Source organism: Nanorana parkeri, unplaced genomic scaffold, assembly GCF_000935625.1.
Source record: "Nanorana parkeri isolate BGI_ZX_2015 unplaced genomic scaffold, ASM93562v1 scaffold718, whole genome shotgun sequence".
Classification (NCBI taxonomy): domain Eukaryota; kingdom Metazoa; phylum Chordata; class Amphibia; order Anura; family Dicroglossidae; genus Nanorana; species Nanorana parkeri.
This window is the reverse complement of record NW_017306986.1, coordinates 43,756-60,994: the sequence shown is the minus strand read 5'-3', so window position 1 is coordinate 60,994 and position 17,239 is coordinate 43,756.

Genomic DNA, 17,239 nt, shown 5'->3' with positions numbered 1-17,239 from the left:
TAAGGAGGTAATTCAATATCAAGATTCACCCTCTATATACTTCAAATGGGATTCCGGGAAAAGTTCAGATTTTCTGAATTTTGAGAACCTGGACAGATTCACTTATATATCTAAAATACATTTGAGAGCATCATCTTTCAATTCCTGGTGGCATGCAACTTTTCTACCTGTGGGTTGTCTATTAGCTTTTGGGCATTCATGTTGCTTGCAGTAAATAGGTAAAAAAGAGCTGCTGTTATAGGCATTTTCAGGACTGGTTCCCTTTGAATAGAATTTTGTGAATCCAGATAAAGGCTATTGATAGTTTCAGGAAAACCTTCCCTTCCAGAAAATGCAGGCGTTTCAAGATTACCTTCAACCTATTCCTGCATCTGAGCCCATTATTGTACTCTCGTTCACATGGCAAACTGCTTGAGGGGACACACAAAAAAAAATCAGAATTTTCTAACGCATCTAACGAGTGTAGGTTTTTTTTTAAATTTGACTTAATAATATTAATTAGGGAAAGGGGTACAAAGCCAGCAAAGTCAATAGTTTTATATATCAAGCAATAATAGTGATTATTGCCTAACATTATAAAGGTAGCTGATTCTTACTTGCAGAGAGAAAGATTCTGGTTAGACTTGAATATAAACCAGTGTTAAGCAATTTGGGATGCTTCTTGTAAGGTGGACATTTTGTGGAAGGGAGCATTAATTGCTGCACTAGCTTTAGGTGTTGCATTATGCTCCAGGGAATTTTGCACCATACTGTTTCTGAATGACACAGCCATTTCTGACTCCATTAATATGGAAGATTTCAGCCAAATGCTTTTAAACGATAGCGTCTCCTTATTTGTAATTTCAGACTCTATTGATTTCCTTCTGTTCCCTTCATTATGATTTCAATTGATTACCTTGGCAACCGCAATAGCAGTGATTGCACTTGACACTGTCTGATACTCTTGAGATGGCATTTGAATAGAAATGGTATGATTTTGGGAAAAATGCCTGCAAGAACCTGACATTAGCGTTGGGTGACCACCTGTTCATTTTGTAAGAGCATTCCCATGCTTTTCCTGTTTTGCTTATTTTAATCATCTTTCTTTTTTCCCCCCAATTTATTTCTATTTAAAATAAAGAAAACAACAAAGTATCCATTCAGAGGCACATATCAATACTTAAGATAAGTATCTACAGAGGACAAAACAACAAACAAAAAATCATAAAAATCAATGTAAAGAAAACTATATTATAAAAGCTAGAACAAACATTGAAAAGGGATCTTAGCTCTTGAAGCAAATGATATAATGATACATACAGAAAAGTGGTAGCAGCTATGAAAAATGAGATCTCAGGGTCAAAGAATACTGAAATATGAATCAATTCCCAGTGTATACCAGCACTCAACTTTTAATTATAAAACACTACGAAATGCATGTCTGTTCATAAACAAGTTAATTTAGGCTGATAGTGGGCTGTGAGTGATTTAACACGCAGGTGCATAGCTGCTCAGTTAGATCATGCTTATACCTGGACATACCTTATTTGGTGAAGTTTACCATATCATCTGATCACAGGAGAAGACAGAGCAGGAGCTGATGAGGCAATGAAGTAATGAGGGAAGAAAGAGAAGGCACATGGTGGGTGAACATGAATAAGAGGAAGGCAGATAGATGAGGCAGAATGACAACTGGTTGTGAACCAGGGGCATAAAGAATGCAGAATAGAAGTTGACAAGACAACGGAACATTAGAAGTGGCAAAAAAAGCAATGTAGTACTTGACCAGGAAAGAAAGAGAGAACAGGCAGAGCATGTGCTGATCAAGTACCAAGATGAACAAAAGAAAATGTAAATAACAGATGATCCTAGATATTTCTCTGGTAAGATTGAAAAAGCAGTGTGATCTGATCACAAGTTCAACTTTAGACATGATATATTTAAAAGTTAAAATGATAATGATAAAGCATACTGGATAATGAACACTAGCAAATCAGCTAAGGAATGGTTCCAGAAGAAATGCAGGGTTATGAACTGACCAAGCAAAGTCCTAAGTTAAGTCCAATTGAAATGTTTTTAGGGTTTTGAAACAGGCAATTCAAACAAGGAAACCCACAAATATCTAGCAATTGAAGGAATTTTTTTATGTAAGAGTGGTCAAAATTGTCACCTAGTTTATGTGAGAGACTGATGGGCAGTTATGTAAAATGACTACAAGAAGCAATTTCTACTAAAATGGCCAATAACCACTTCTGAGGATAAGGGTGTACTTCCTTTTACCACAGTATACCATTACATATATTCATATTTTTGTTCAATGCATTATTAAAAGGCACATTTTTATTGTGTTTTTATTCAGATATATTACCCTTTTCTTTGGGCACTGCCTGGGATTATTTTAGGGCACACTGGTTAAGATTTCATGTTCAAATATGTCAAAAAAGTCAACAATTTCCATTACTTATGTTTTCACATGTATGTCTCTAAATATAGAAATACATACAAAGGCTCCTGCAGGCTCCTAGGCTAGCACCTACAGCCTCTTCCTCACTGTGCTCTTATGGTCAGATACCCATAGCCCTATATTATACATGAGGACATTGAGGGACAGTTCACAAACTGGAGGTTAGAGGAGACAAGAAATGTGCCCACTTGGGAAGTAGGGATCAGGTAAGTAAAACTGCTTTAGCCATGTACCCTAGACCTATATTAGCAATTAATCCTAGCAATGCAGAGTCAACCCCACTGCAAGGAGATATGACTTAAGCATGCTCAGGCAAGAGCTGGAGCAGATAGAAGTCAGAAACAGACCTCAAATCAGCGTTCTGTGTTGTGAAGAGCTAGTCAGGGCGGAATACCCAGATCTAGACTCTGCCCTAGAAAACACTGACAGAATCTTGTACTATATAAGATAGAATATAAAATTCAGATTATAATAAAACATACATTTGTATACTAAAAACTGTCACAGATTCTTCTATATTCTGGTTATCTTTAAGACCTAGCATATAAAACTCTAGTAGGAATCCTTACCCCTCTCCCTACTACAGAAAGGAGCAGATTGCTTTTTCAGTCTCATAAAAATGTAATAGAGAAACAGACAAAAACGGATGTGTATTAGCATAAAGCGAAGCATTTTAGACTTTAACAGATGTATTGTTTCAGATAAAAACACAGGATGACTGATCCACAGTACCAAATTTTTCTTCAAATATGTAATAACTGGGTTATAATTCAAATAATACATTTTATACACAGAGTTAGAAATAGGGAGTCCTGGATATACAAACATTTTTGAGCAATTTGTGTCTGTGGAAAAAATGCAGTTTTTTGGCAAGCCATAGGAACTCAGACTTCCTTATTCCCTATTTCATATCCTACAAGTTAAGAAAATGTTCCCATAAATATACATTTTAAAATTTTGATAAACATTTATTACAGATCTGTTTTGCAGCTCACTTCATGTAGTTCAGCCGTTTTTTGTTGTTTAACAATAAATTGTGAATTGCAGCAATTGATGGACAAATACAGTCCTTTCCACAAAAAGTTATATACATTGCAAGTTCTTGCAGTGTTTTCCTACTTATGTTGTTTTATATCTGATACCTACGGTATATTCCAGAAAAGTTCTGCTCCCTACCTTACTGTGTGTTAAACAGAGCCAGATCACCTGCAACTCAATCTAGGGCCCGATCATATTTTTGCCCCATAGACTTCTATTGCGAACGTGCGAGAATGTATATATGCACAAATATATGCACATTTTCACGCGTTTTGTTAGTATGGTTTCACAGGCATTTTACACAGACGCCATGGACTTCTCCCTTTTTGTGAAGAGCATAGTGGGAAACAAAATGGAGAATTCATCTCTGTCCACCTTCTGTACAGAGACTCTCATCAGGCAAGTGCACGCCCACCCTTGCCTCTATGACCAGTGCAACCCTCATTATAAGAACAGGGGAAGGAGGACTAATGCCTGGGCGCACATAGCCTTTGAAATCTGGACAGAGTGGGCAAATTTCACTACCACCATGAAAGATGCCAAAGATAAGAACTATATGCCACCTCTCTTGTTTTTTTTATGCTTTCTCATGTTTATTTCATACTTTCTTGCTTTTATGTGTACTTTTCAGGTAAATAGCACATTGCATTGTGGTTTTCATGTGTGACTACTGTAGGGCTGAGCCACTTTCAGACCTGCAGTTACATTGAAACTACAAATCCCAGCATGCCTCAAACTCTGGGAGTCATGCCTGTGGTTTTGCAGAAACTTAATGTAAATAGATTCTTCAGATTGGAATGTGTGTGTTGAGTGCAGTAATCCACCTCCACAAATGGCTGTAATTTTTCAAAACTGTAGCAATCAGAATCTAGAAGCAATTGCCCATACTAACTAATCCACTTCTTTCTTTAGGTTGTTCAGTAAAGTGTTGGAAATGAAATTTAAATGCTGATGGATTGCCATGCCCAACAGCTCTAGATTTTGCCTGCTCCAGTTTTGGTAAATTACCCACCATATATCTGAATTTTCCTTTTTTTCTTTCGTTCTATTTTGTTGGTAAACTATCTCAAATCAATTTAAAAGGAAACCTTGAAAACCCTTAAAAAAGACTAATTAAAAAAAAAGTTTATTTAAGACAAGAAATAACCATTCCAGTTTTCAGCAGACTTTATTTAACGTGATCAGTTTTATTATCTTGATACGCAATCATCATTCGATGGCCTCCAGTTGCCATGAGAGCTCTCAGCAGGAGACATGAAATTTGAGGCAAATTGGTCTTGTATGTGTGCTCCCTGGGTGTTGCCATGTGTTGCAGACCAATTGGCCCTTTGCATGCAGTGCATGAGTGCATCCTCGAACAGGAACCCATCCCACTGAATTGTGCAGGGCACATGTTGCTTTAACAGCACAGATTGCATTCTGCATGTTTGGGTACACTGCAGTGTGGAAAAATGGATAGGATGTCAGCCCTCTTGAAGACCCTCTTCTGTGTGTTCAATCCTTGATTAGAATAGGTGCTCACCCAAGGCAAAGGCCTCATCCCCTACAAAAACAAAGAACAGAGCAGGACTTCTTGGTCCCTGCAGTGGGGAGTTATTGGGCAGGTCTAGATCATTATTACACAGCATCTGTCCAAAGGTGGAGAGTTAAAAAATACTGGTGTCAGAGCTGCTCCCATATGACCTCACATCAATGCAGTGGAATTGGCATCTCATTTTATTTTGTGGTTGATTTGAGGTCAGCGGTCACTTAGCTGATGTCGCTTGCATAGCAAACTTTTTTTTATAAGCAAGGCTTCCCTTTAAAAAAGTGGGTTTTGGGGTTTTCCTTTTTTTCTTTCTGTGTTTATGTTTATTTTATAGTGATAGACCTTTTGGGGGTCTAAATTTGGGGTGCATTCACGTGTTACTTACTACCTTAAAGAATTCTGGAAATTAAAAAAAAAAAACTTACCCTTGCAGTGGGGCTACATCTGCACATCAAAGGTTAAGTGCTCATTTATCTAGTGGACTCAAATAAAGCACATATACTCATACAGGAGTGTAGATAAGGGGGGGGATAGGGGGGTTTAACCTCCCCCCCCGAAAGTGTCCTGGCAGTGGGGGGCATGTGCTCCCGGGCACCTGTGTTTAACACCGTTCCGAAGAATACACCAGAGAGGGGCATGGGACATTTCCGTCTAAAGGGATGCTGGGGATGTCCTGTTTGATAAAACATCGGTGACGGCTGGAGCAGGCCTCAATGTTTTTTCACTGATGCCGATGTTTTATCAAATAGGACATCCCCGGCATTCCTTCAGATGTACATGTGCCGGCCTGGCCCTGGATGATCTGTACATTCCTCAGTGCAGGCTCCGCAGGAGGCAGGGTAGAAGGACACCCTTTGACCAGGATCAGAAGGCTGCATGGAGACAGATAGGGCAATCAGGTAGCAGGGGCTGGAGCTGTGAGTATACTTCTGTTTTTAGTCCTAAGTCTACTGTGTTGCAAAGTCCAGAGTCCAGTGTGTTGCCTATGTCCCAAGTCCAGTGCGTTCCCTGTGTCCCGAGTCCAGTGCGTTCCCTATGTCCCGAGTCCAGTGCGTTCCCTATGTCCCGAGTCCAGTACTTTCCTAAGTCCTGAGTGTGTACTGGAGGGCAGGCTCATAAAGAGAACCTGCCACTTCCAAATGCTATCACACAGGCGCTTGTTATCCCCTGTGTGATAGCAATAAAGTTAAATGAAAAAAAGTAAAAAATAAAATAAAATAAATTAAAATTAAAAAAACTGATAAAAAGTGACAAAAATTAAAACGAAAATGTTATTAATAATCCACAGAGCCCAACTTGAGGCCACCTGAGACTCCACACAGCCCACCTGAGACCCCGCACAGCCCACCAGAGACTCTGCACAGCCCACCAGGGGGAGGCGATTTTTTACACAAATGGAGCTTTCTTTTGGTGCTATTTAATTTCCTCTGGGTTTTTTTTATTTATTACATTTTTTTCTATAAATGAAAAAAGACCAAACATTTTGGCAAAAAAATTATATTTTCTACTTTTTATTATACAAAATATCAAATAAAAACAGATTTCTTCCTAAAGTTAGGCCAAAATGTATTCTGCTAAATGTTTTTGGTAAAATAAAAACAATAAGTGTATACTAAGTGGTGTGTGGGAATTGGTTGGTACCAATTATAAGTCTTTTTTTTGTGTCAAACAACAAAATCAGTATTGCTCAGGGTAAAGGATTGGTTTAGGAATAATATGGCTGGTATATTTTTTTTTCAAACCTTGGTGTATCTGCTAGATAAAGTCTTATAATTTGAAGAAGCTGAACCCCCCAAAGGAAAAAAATTATCTACGGCCCTGGGATCTTCAGTATCAGCCCAGCTGCTAGACCAGTACCCACATCCTCTTCTCCCCTCATGTCATCACATCTTATGCAGGTCCATTGACTTACATTAGACTCAAGGATGCTGAGGGAGAAATGATCAGGTGAGTATATCTGGTTTACTTGAGCCTCGCAGACAAAACGAGCACTTACCATTGCAGTGGGGCTACCCCCACACTGCAAGGGTTAAGTTTTTTTAATTCCCAGAGTACTTACTTAAAGCTGCCTTTTGTTTACAGCATGCCGCTGCATTATTTGAAAGAAAAAAGCGTAAAAACAGTTTATGCCCTAACCAATATAACACTACAGTTATGTCTGGAAATAGTTGAATACTGACACAAGTTTTGTTATTTTGGCTCTTTTCCAATATCAATTCAAGTTAAAGTTAAATAAAGAATCTGGACTTAAACTGCAGTCTATCAGCTTTAAATTGAGGGTATACACATCCATATTGAAGAAAGGGTTTAGGAATGACAGCTCTTTAAACACTTGCTGACCGGGGTGTTGAACCCCGTTCCTGTCCATGCCATTTTTCAGTATTCAGCGCTGCGGTACTTTGACTGCCATTTATTCCATCATGCAACTCTGTCCTGAAATTAATTTTATACCATTTTTTGGGGGCACATATAGCTTTCTTTTGGTGGTATTTAATCACCACTGGGGGGGTTTTATTTTTTACTATATAATGAAAAAAGTACTGAAAATTTTGGGGAAAAAAAACTGTTTTCCCTACGTTATGTTATTAAACATTTATCAGCACCCAATTATTTGGTAAAATATTAAATATGGGGTCATGTCGGCAGTAAGCGATTGATGTTTATGTATATATTCATAATTCTCTTTTGGATGCTTACATATTTAATTATTTTTAACTAGATTTCCTCCACCTGCTGAGGAAGTGCTTGGGTGCGTGAAACGTGTAGAGACTATTATTCACTCTTTAACATCTCCAGATAAGGCTGTTTTAACACATATGATTTGGAGAATATTTCCTATTGTTTATTACACATCATGCTGTCAATTATGCTCATATAGAACTATTTTGATGTTATGATATGTTCATTCATTTTCTATGTCTAATATCCATATGATTTGTCTAATCATGTTTTCTGTGTGATTTATATGCCTTAATCATGAAAGATACTGGGGGTGATTTACTAACCTAAACACACGCACGCACCAGGTGCGTGTGATTTTCACACAGCAAAACGTATTTATCAACCAAAAAGTCTCTAAAAGCATATTTCCACTAATGCCATATATGGAAAAATCATGCACATGATGCATATATAATGCTGCTTCACAGTTTAGACAAAAATGGTTAGCTCATGCATTTACATTCCTGCATTCATCAACGCAAGCAACACAACATAGAGCTAATTTACACAACATCACCTTGCAATTCATGCTTGGCTTTGCACAACACACCTGCTGGGTGTGTACACACTACAAAGGTGTTTAGATTCCACCCATAGATCATGCTGGGAGGGAACACACTACAGAGGTGTATACATGTTCGTGGTGTGTTTATAAGGTTAGTAAATCAACCCCACTGAGTGGTTTGTGGAAGTATCTTGCTACTAGGATATGCGTATCCTTCTTTTTAATCTATTGTCTGTGTTTTTGTAATAAATAAAAAACTTTTATACGAAGTTAGTTGTAGTTAATTGGGTCTGTCACTTGGTGCCTTTAAAGCCCCATTTTCCTATACATTTTTAAAGTGATATTAAAGTCAAAAGGATTGTAAGCTATTTCAAATGCTGTTGAATTCACTTACAATGGATGCTTCTTCTTGATGTGTAAAATATTTAGTTTCCTGCAGCATCAGCTGTTCTTCTTAACACTGGTCCTGTCTTCCTGTTTTAGAGTGCTTCCTTTATAAAGAAGAGTGCTATGCAGTCACCCTTATGTGTGCTAGTAAGCTGTGTGTGTCTCCACAAATACACAGGCACAGCAAATCAAGCTACTTCCCACCCCCTGGCCCCCTCTCCTCCCTTCTCCAAGCTACTAGATGGACAGTTGCTGGAGTCGGCTCTGTCCCTTGTGATCTTGTACTGGACAGGAAGTTCAGGGAAGTTGAGGTGAGAGATTTGTAAGCAGCTGTTCAGAAACACGATGATTGTAAGTATTTATACAAAAAAGTAAAGCAATGCTTTGCTGGGCAATGTATATTTGTTTGATCTGGATTCATTATTGAAAAAGGTTTGAGAGTTTAATACTACTTTAAGTCTTGTGCATTAAATTAACAGAGATTGATTGGAGCCATGGTAGCCAGGGTGGGAACAAAGGATTTGAAGAAGGGACAGCGTGTACTTACCAGAGAAAAAAAGGAGAGGGGATTTAGTAGGGGGAGGTAAGACTATAGGAAGAAGGGTCAAACAGAAAATGCTAGGAAACCTCCGTTACATTGGTGGTCAGTGTGAATAGCAGCAACAATAGTGCTGAAAAAAGTACATAGATCTATCATCAGCACACATCAGGGTCTGTATTGGCATTAAGTAAATTAGGCAGTTTATTACTTGAAAAAAAAAAACAATCAGGAGAAAAGTCAAATATGCATTGAAACAATACAAAGAGTTTGGTTCCTGTAGGGTCATAGAGTTAACAAAGAACAATGGGATTGTGAAGAGTCCTACATTTTACATTATAGTTACCCAAGTAGATGTATCGGTAGCTCTGCCAGTCTGAAGAATAGTGTGTGAAGCAGCCAGTGTAACTGTATATGGTCCCAATGATGCAGGTAGTATGTTAGATAAATCTTTAGGGTCTATTCGGGAGCGAGCATTCAGTATTCCCTCAACTGGGTCTGGGTGGTGGACCAAAAGCTTGCCTGTGGCCACTGTGGGAGTTAAATTGTTGTATAAATTATAAGAGCTGTCTCTAAAAGGTACCATTCTGCTGTCTTGGTGGACATGCAACTAAAAGAATAATCCCACCTCTAGGGGTTTTTTTTTCTGACAGCTTCAAGTACGGGTCTCACAGCTCTACAGAGAGCCAGCATTTGCCTGGATAGATCCGGTAACAACTGTAAGGAGGACCCATCAAAGTTGTTTTGGCCTTTTTTTGGAGGGCTGTGGCCATGACTTCTTCCTTGGGTAAAAGTAAGGGATGTGATAAATGACATCATTCAGTTTGGTCAGATGGAAATTTCTGAGGCCAAGGGCCCAATGTGCTTGCTTGATCAATCAACAAGACTGATCCCTGAGGGAGCCCAAGAAGCAGTTAAAAATAGGAAGACGCCAATGGAGAATATAGCATAAATCAAGTGGTGAGTGTGCTCTCTTCATAGTTTCTCTGTTGCTTCCAGTTTGGAGGTTAATGCAGCTTATTGTACCTTTCAAGGACTTCCCTTGTCAGAAGAGACTGGTTGTATTCCCACAAGTCCTAGGCTTCATTCATGGTATGGTCTGATGCCTGTTCCTCCTCATGAGAGAGTGGGGCTTTCTTTGGCGTTGCAGTGGAGGAGTCTGAGGCGGCATCCAGATGCGCTGCAAGAGGTGGCTGTGCTTGTTGAAAAAAGTCTTGAATTATCTGCAGAGCCTGTGGGCTTGGAGGAGGCAGCAGAGGGACCCCTCTTCTTAGAAGTGTATGGTTGAGGTGTCTTTGCCAGGATGTTGTGCAATAATAGTGTCATAATAGTGAAATAATAGATCTTGGCCAGAGTTGTAAAATAACATGTCTTTACTTGACCATGCCCTGCCCTATTGTGTATATGTTTAAAGCATTTTGGCCAAATTAACTTTCTTGTATAACATGGTAGAGGACAAGAGAATGGCTGCATCCCATGCAAAGATTGTCTAAACACTTGTGGGCCACAGGGAGAAAAGTACTATTTGTGCTGAAACAAAGAAAAAATGCATTAAGGAACCGCCTAAAGGTGAACGAATGTTTGAAAAGACTATGGTGTCATATCTATATTGTAAGACATTAAATTCCCATCATTCACAGCACTGCAAGTTAATGACCTGTTAAAATCAAGGTGCTTTTCGTGTGTTGAAATAGAATTTTCCATCCTACTTTTCTCATGAAATGCCTATAAACTGTCAAATAAATATTGAAAATGCTTTTTAATCTGAGAATGAAGTTATCTGTAAAAGATGGAAAAGTTGGAAAAGTACAGACTTTTATAAATACATAAATATGAAATGATTTCACATTTCCTCAGCCTGTAAAGAAATAATTATGTTTAGATTCAGTACTTTCAAGTCTTCTGGAGAAGGACTTTTTGTTCTGTGATCCGGTTTTGTAGAGTATAATTATCACTTTGTAATTAAAGATAGTGGGCAATAGGAGATTTTTATTAAGTATAATAATCATTCTCTCCAAAGAAGATCTTTCAGCCACAAAGGTCATTATAGTTATTACATTAATAATGACTCTCTTTGGCTTCTGCATTGCTTTTAAGAACAAGTATTTGTTTTACACAAAGATAATGTTGCTTCTTAATGCTGATGATATGATTAGGCACTCAAAAGTGCTTTATGTTTATCCGAGCATCGATCTCTAATCTACAATATGTATTGTAATAATTTTTTTCCTATATTCTGACACAGCATTTCAAATTTCTTTCAATAATGCTTTTTACAGCTATATTACAATGTGCGCATGTATACACTTTGTATTACAGGGATTACAACAGCACTCACAAGCAAACCTACTTCTTGCTATATTATTGCATGAATGAAGCATGTTTTGCAAACTCCTTTTGCCCTTATCAAGCTATATAAAAAACCTCACAATTAATTCAAATATAAAGGTAGCAGAGCACATGATCAATAGAGTCATATTAGTAATAATGGACAATACAATGAGACTCATGAAAGAGATTTATAGTAGCTACAACATATATGTTAAGGAGCGGTTCATGGTAATTAATGAGATTCCAGCCATCATTTAGTGCAGGTTAGAGAATACAAGCTTAGTATTTATCATGTACAGAAGAATCATTTGTTCTTTTTGATCCAATTTTTATAAACTGCCTCAACTTACAAATTACTATCAATTGCTTCTGTGTGGGAAAAACCTTTTTTAGGGACTTGGTATTAGGGAAAGCATACGTATTTTAAAGTATGCGATTTGTTTGATTAAAAGAGAACTATAGCCAAACCTTTGTTTACTAATGTACTCCTGTGACCCAAACTCAGCAAATAGCACACTACTGCCCACTATATGCTAACAGTGCAGAGCTGCGCTTCCACTGGAAAAGACCCTGACAAAATTATCTGGATCGACCCCGCTGCCTGATTGACAGATGACTCTGCCTCTCTAGAGCCAGAGCCAGCTGTGTACACCCCTCCCCTTTTTGCCCCTCCAATGAGAGCTGGAGGAACAAAGAGAGGGGCGGGGGAATCCCAGCCGGGAGTGGTGACAGACAGACAGTCTGCATGGAGAAGTTTGTGATTCCTCAGTTCTCGAGCTATAGAGTCGGTGTGTGGCACCTACAGTGTCACACGACCAGCTCAAACTATTGGGAAGAGTACCCTTTATTCTACCAATACTTCTCCTTTAAATTTCTTCAAATATGTTTAGCCAGTTAAATACATCTGGATACTAAACTCATAAAGAAAAATTAAATGAAGAACAATTCAAAAGTCAATCAAATGTCACATCATAGCATGCCATTGAATACCATGGTATTCAGGTTAAAAACCTTCAATGAAGACCTACATTTCTGCCATTTGGTTAACTTTTTAGAATAGCAATTAAGTAAACTGGGGCACCAAGGATTGCTTAGCAACCTTGCCGTGCAGTACTAGGTCAATCAGGTTTTATACAAAAAAATTGGACCTAGTATGTACATTTGTATGAGAGTGATAGGTAGCTGTTTCTTCAGGCCAAGGTTTTGATTGAATGATGATTGTATGTATTGTATAAAATGATTCGAGCATTTTCATTTTGAAAGTTAATTTTCTCTTTGCAAAATGAATGTTTAAACACATTCGCTAAGATAAGTAAATAAAGTGAAAAATAACTTTGCAAAAAAAGTTAAAATGAAAACAAAACAGGATGAAATGATTGGATGATTAAAGTCTGCATAACCTCCTCATAGCTAAGCTAAGTGAAAAATCACTTTGCAAAGAGAAAATGTACTTTGGAAGTAAACATGCTAGTAAATCAGGTTTAGTGTACTGCCAAAAAGTGTTGTCTTTTTGTTTTCAGTTATATGATAGCAACAAATTCTCTAGCACTTTATATAATTCATAGAATTATTCAATTTACACCTTGGTCTGAAGGAACAGCTGCCTATCATTGTCATACAAACACACATTTTTAGCAACTCAACCCCATTGTCTGCTATGTGCTCAATATTTGTTGTGAACAAACAAGAAGATATTTAAAACATATATTAATGCCCTCAAACTACATGTAAATATGAAATATTGTATATGAATATTTCATATGTATTTATCCAGCCAGCAGAAGGGGCCCCTTTCATATGTTTACTATGCAGATCTTAGAATATTTGCTGGAAAAGTCTGATATTTACAGAGCATAGTAGCTTACGCTCAGATTTAAACACAGAATTGATTGTCAGAGGAGTGACATATCCCTGTACTTTATTTACTCTGTTCATATGAGACTGTATGGAGCTTCAATTAAACATAAAGTATTAAAATAATCAGTAAAGAAAGAAGAGATCTTATACTTACCTGTCCCACTGCCACCAGTCTTCACAATCTTTAAAAGCTATGTTGCCCAGACATTCTCTTTATGCTATATGTTTCCAGGAGTGTCAGATTCCTAAAACCCTACTGCTGGTTCCATCTGCTGGTTCCTTCTTCACTGCAGCACATAGTTGCAAGTAAACGCCAGTGAAAGAAACGACAGTGCTCAGAGATGAGCTATTCCCAAGAGTCTCTTCTAAAGAAGAAACAAGTCTCTTCTTTACAGGGCAGCCTTTTTTTCCAATATTTCATTTTTTGAAAGGGTCGCTTTACCCCTTTTACTGCCACTGCCATATTACAGCATGGCAGTGTCAGGATTAGGGTTGCCACCTATCCAGGATTTACCGGGACAGTCCGGGTTTTGCTGCTTATATATGGGTTTCAGGCCACCAACAACCCGGACGGATAGCAAGAGAAAGGAAAGGACCGCAAGGAGAGTTCATGTTCTGTGTCCCGGGCTGAGGAGGAGAAGTACAGAAGAGACTGGAGACCGAAAGTGCAGTATGGCTGTGGACTGGAGCTAAAGCTGGCACTCCGGGAGAGCGAGAGGCTGTCTAGGTGGTTGTCATAGTTGTCCCATAGTTGTCACAAAGATGTTGACCAGGCAACCTATTTACTTCCGCCACACACTAACTGGATAGACATCCGTAGGAAGTTCGCTGGAGGCTAGAAGAGTTAGTTGCCAGTGTGACCATTTTGTTGGTTGGCTTTGTCTTTTAGAATGTAAGCTCCTCTGTACAGAGACTGATGTGACTGGCTCAGTGTTCTCTGCACAGCACTGTGGTATATGTCAGAGCTATATAAATGTATAATAATAATAATAGTGTGTGACTGTGGGGGGACATTAGAGTGTAAGCTCCTCAGTACAGAGACTCATGTGACTTGTTCTCTGAACAACACTGCGGTATATGTCTCCCCAAAAAAACAATTGCCACATTGCGCTAGAGTGTTTGGGTTTGGCTTGAAGAAAAGATGGCAACACTAGTCAGGATGGAAACAAACTCCAGCTGTTGTTTATTCACATATTGTAGAGTAAGGTTTAGGCTCTGCAGTAGAAGTGATAGAAGTGATTCTACTTAGCTACTAATCACTTGTATTAGCTGCAAATAGAAAATTGACCCAAAACTTTAAGAACAGTGGTAGCAAAAGGTTGACCCACATCTGGAGTGCCAAATCCTGGCTATCCCTGCTTAATAGTCTCCCATTAAACGTTATAACACAAGTCCATAAAATATATTTATGCCTGTGGTTAAAATTGTCATTCTTATCTTTATATCACATTGCATTGAATTGTTATATTCTGGCTAACATTCCTTATTTCCCCTACAGTTTTCTCTGCCAAACTGCTAAGTGAAGCAATACTTCAAACAGAAGGTAAAAGCATCTGAATCATAATTTTACATGAGACATTTAACATAAGCTAGCACGGGTATAAAAGATTTAATGAGAACAATGTATACATTGGCTACTATAGATAAGGTGCCTTACAGAAGGGCGCATCATCAATACCCTACTTACAATATGAGTGTTTTTCGCTAACACTAATATGTTAGCTACAGTATAGGCAAGAATGCTAAAATAAAACTAAAAACTGGTTTAATTTTATTTGTTAACATTTGCTATAACATACCCATCCAAAGAAAATGTAAGCAAAATATACAACATTAAAGAACAACTCCAGGCATAATTATTCTTAACCTTTTTAGTGGGGCTCACATTGCAAGGATTAAGTGCTTGATTTCATCTAGGGATGAAAATAACAAAGATATACTCACCCAAACCTCAGTGCCATATGACTGTTAGACCGGGTTCTGCAGCCTTTCTCAACTCCAGTCCGGTGATGGAATGTCCCTCAGTATACTCACATCCTTTCCACTGTATAGAACGTGAGCACAGGACCTTAGACCGCTGGAGCAGAGGGGGAGAGAGGCTCTAGGGATCAGCCAGCTGCAAGCTTCAGGTGAGTATATTTTTATTATTTACATCTCTAGACAAAAAGACCCACTGCAAGGGTTAAGAGTATTTATGCCCAGAATTCTTCTCTAAAAAGAACAGTATGGTATATTATTGATGTATAAATCATACAGTTGAGGTTTGCAGGTCATGCTACAGTTTAGCAATTACAATTACATTCTGGATCTGAATTTGTAAAAACATGCACAGCACAAAAATTGGTAATATATCAAATGAGTCTAATAATAGATAATTGGTCTACATAATTGGAAGTGCAGTTAACCAGATAACAAATAACAGCTCTCTCTACTCTGTGCTCTTTCCGGAGCTTGCTGGTGCTGTTCCTGCAGCCTGCACTGTCCTGATACTGGCCGAGATATTAACATATGAATGGGCTGCGGTAATTTGCATATCAATAAGCCGCGACCCATTCATATGTAAAGATCGCGGCTCATTCATATGCAAATCGCCACCCCTCCCCCCGCTGCTAAGGAAGAGAAGACTGCAAGAACAAGGTATGTGTATGGTCAGGGATTTACTCTCTCAAGGCCAGATTTCACAATGCGCCACCCTCTCCGCCAACCCCCCCTATCAATGATCTCATATCACATATCATTACATGCGGTGTGCAGGAGTTTACATGGAGCTGCTGGCACCTGATCATTAACTTGACTAGGTGACAACTGTCACTTGTAAACGCCAGATTAGGGATTTCTGCTGCAGTAAAACGCAAGTTTCTGATGCAGGAATCCCTAATTACACCTAAACCTACAGATATAAATAGGTCCTTGTTGTGTGTATATTGGTGTCTGTAGTACTTAAACTGGATATAGTTACACTTTTTTTTAAAGTAGGAAATGTGGCAAGCGGCCCCCATGAGAGAAAAACATTTGTCGAGTGGCCCCCGAGACCGAAGAGGCGGCAGGGCAGAGACACTGATGGAGGAGGCGGGAGGCGTCGCCGAAGCTCCAGTCGTGCAGCGAAGATGACAGGGAGGCCGTGTCGGGCGCCGAGGATGAGGAGGCCGTCCAGTGTGCCTCATCTGCCGCCGGACCGGCCAGAAGTGACGTCACTTCCGGCCAGTCCAACATCAGACGAGCAGCGTCTCTGATGGGGCTCTAGCTTGTCTCAACGCCGCTGGAGCGGCAATGCTGGGGCCCTGCGCTGCTAGGGCCAGGCCTCCGCCTCCTCGCCCTTCACCGTTGGCCGATAGTCATGTAAGGGAACATGAGTTACATGAGTATCGGCCGTACCCCCTCTGATGGCTGCCCTGGTCACGTGATTGGGCTGCTCAGTCTAAAATGCCCTAGCCTATTTTTAGTCCCAGTCCGGCCCTGATGATTATATTCATGTGAGCAGTAAGAAATATGAACTTTTGGTTATTTCTCCAGTTTGCCTACATGACCGGTCTTTTTCTATGTTTGATATGTATATACTAACATATTGTTGATTTCTGTTCCTTTGTGTTTACCCATGCTTTTCCCCCATATTCTTTACAAGAATGACATGCTCTGTTCTTTTATTATCAGGGCCGCAATAAGTGCTAGAGCCAGGCCCGTCTTTAATACTGATCGGACCCTAGGCAAACATTTTCTTGCCCCCCCCCCAGGAATTTCTCTCACCTCCCCAACACCCAGAAAAAAATAAACAGCACACATAGATCATAGACTTCTCTCAAAAAAACTTTGACTGCAGGATTTCAAACCGATTGCAAGCTCAGCCATTTATATTAGGGATGCACCGATATATCGGCCACCGAAACATATCGG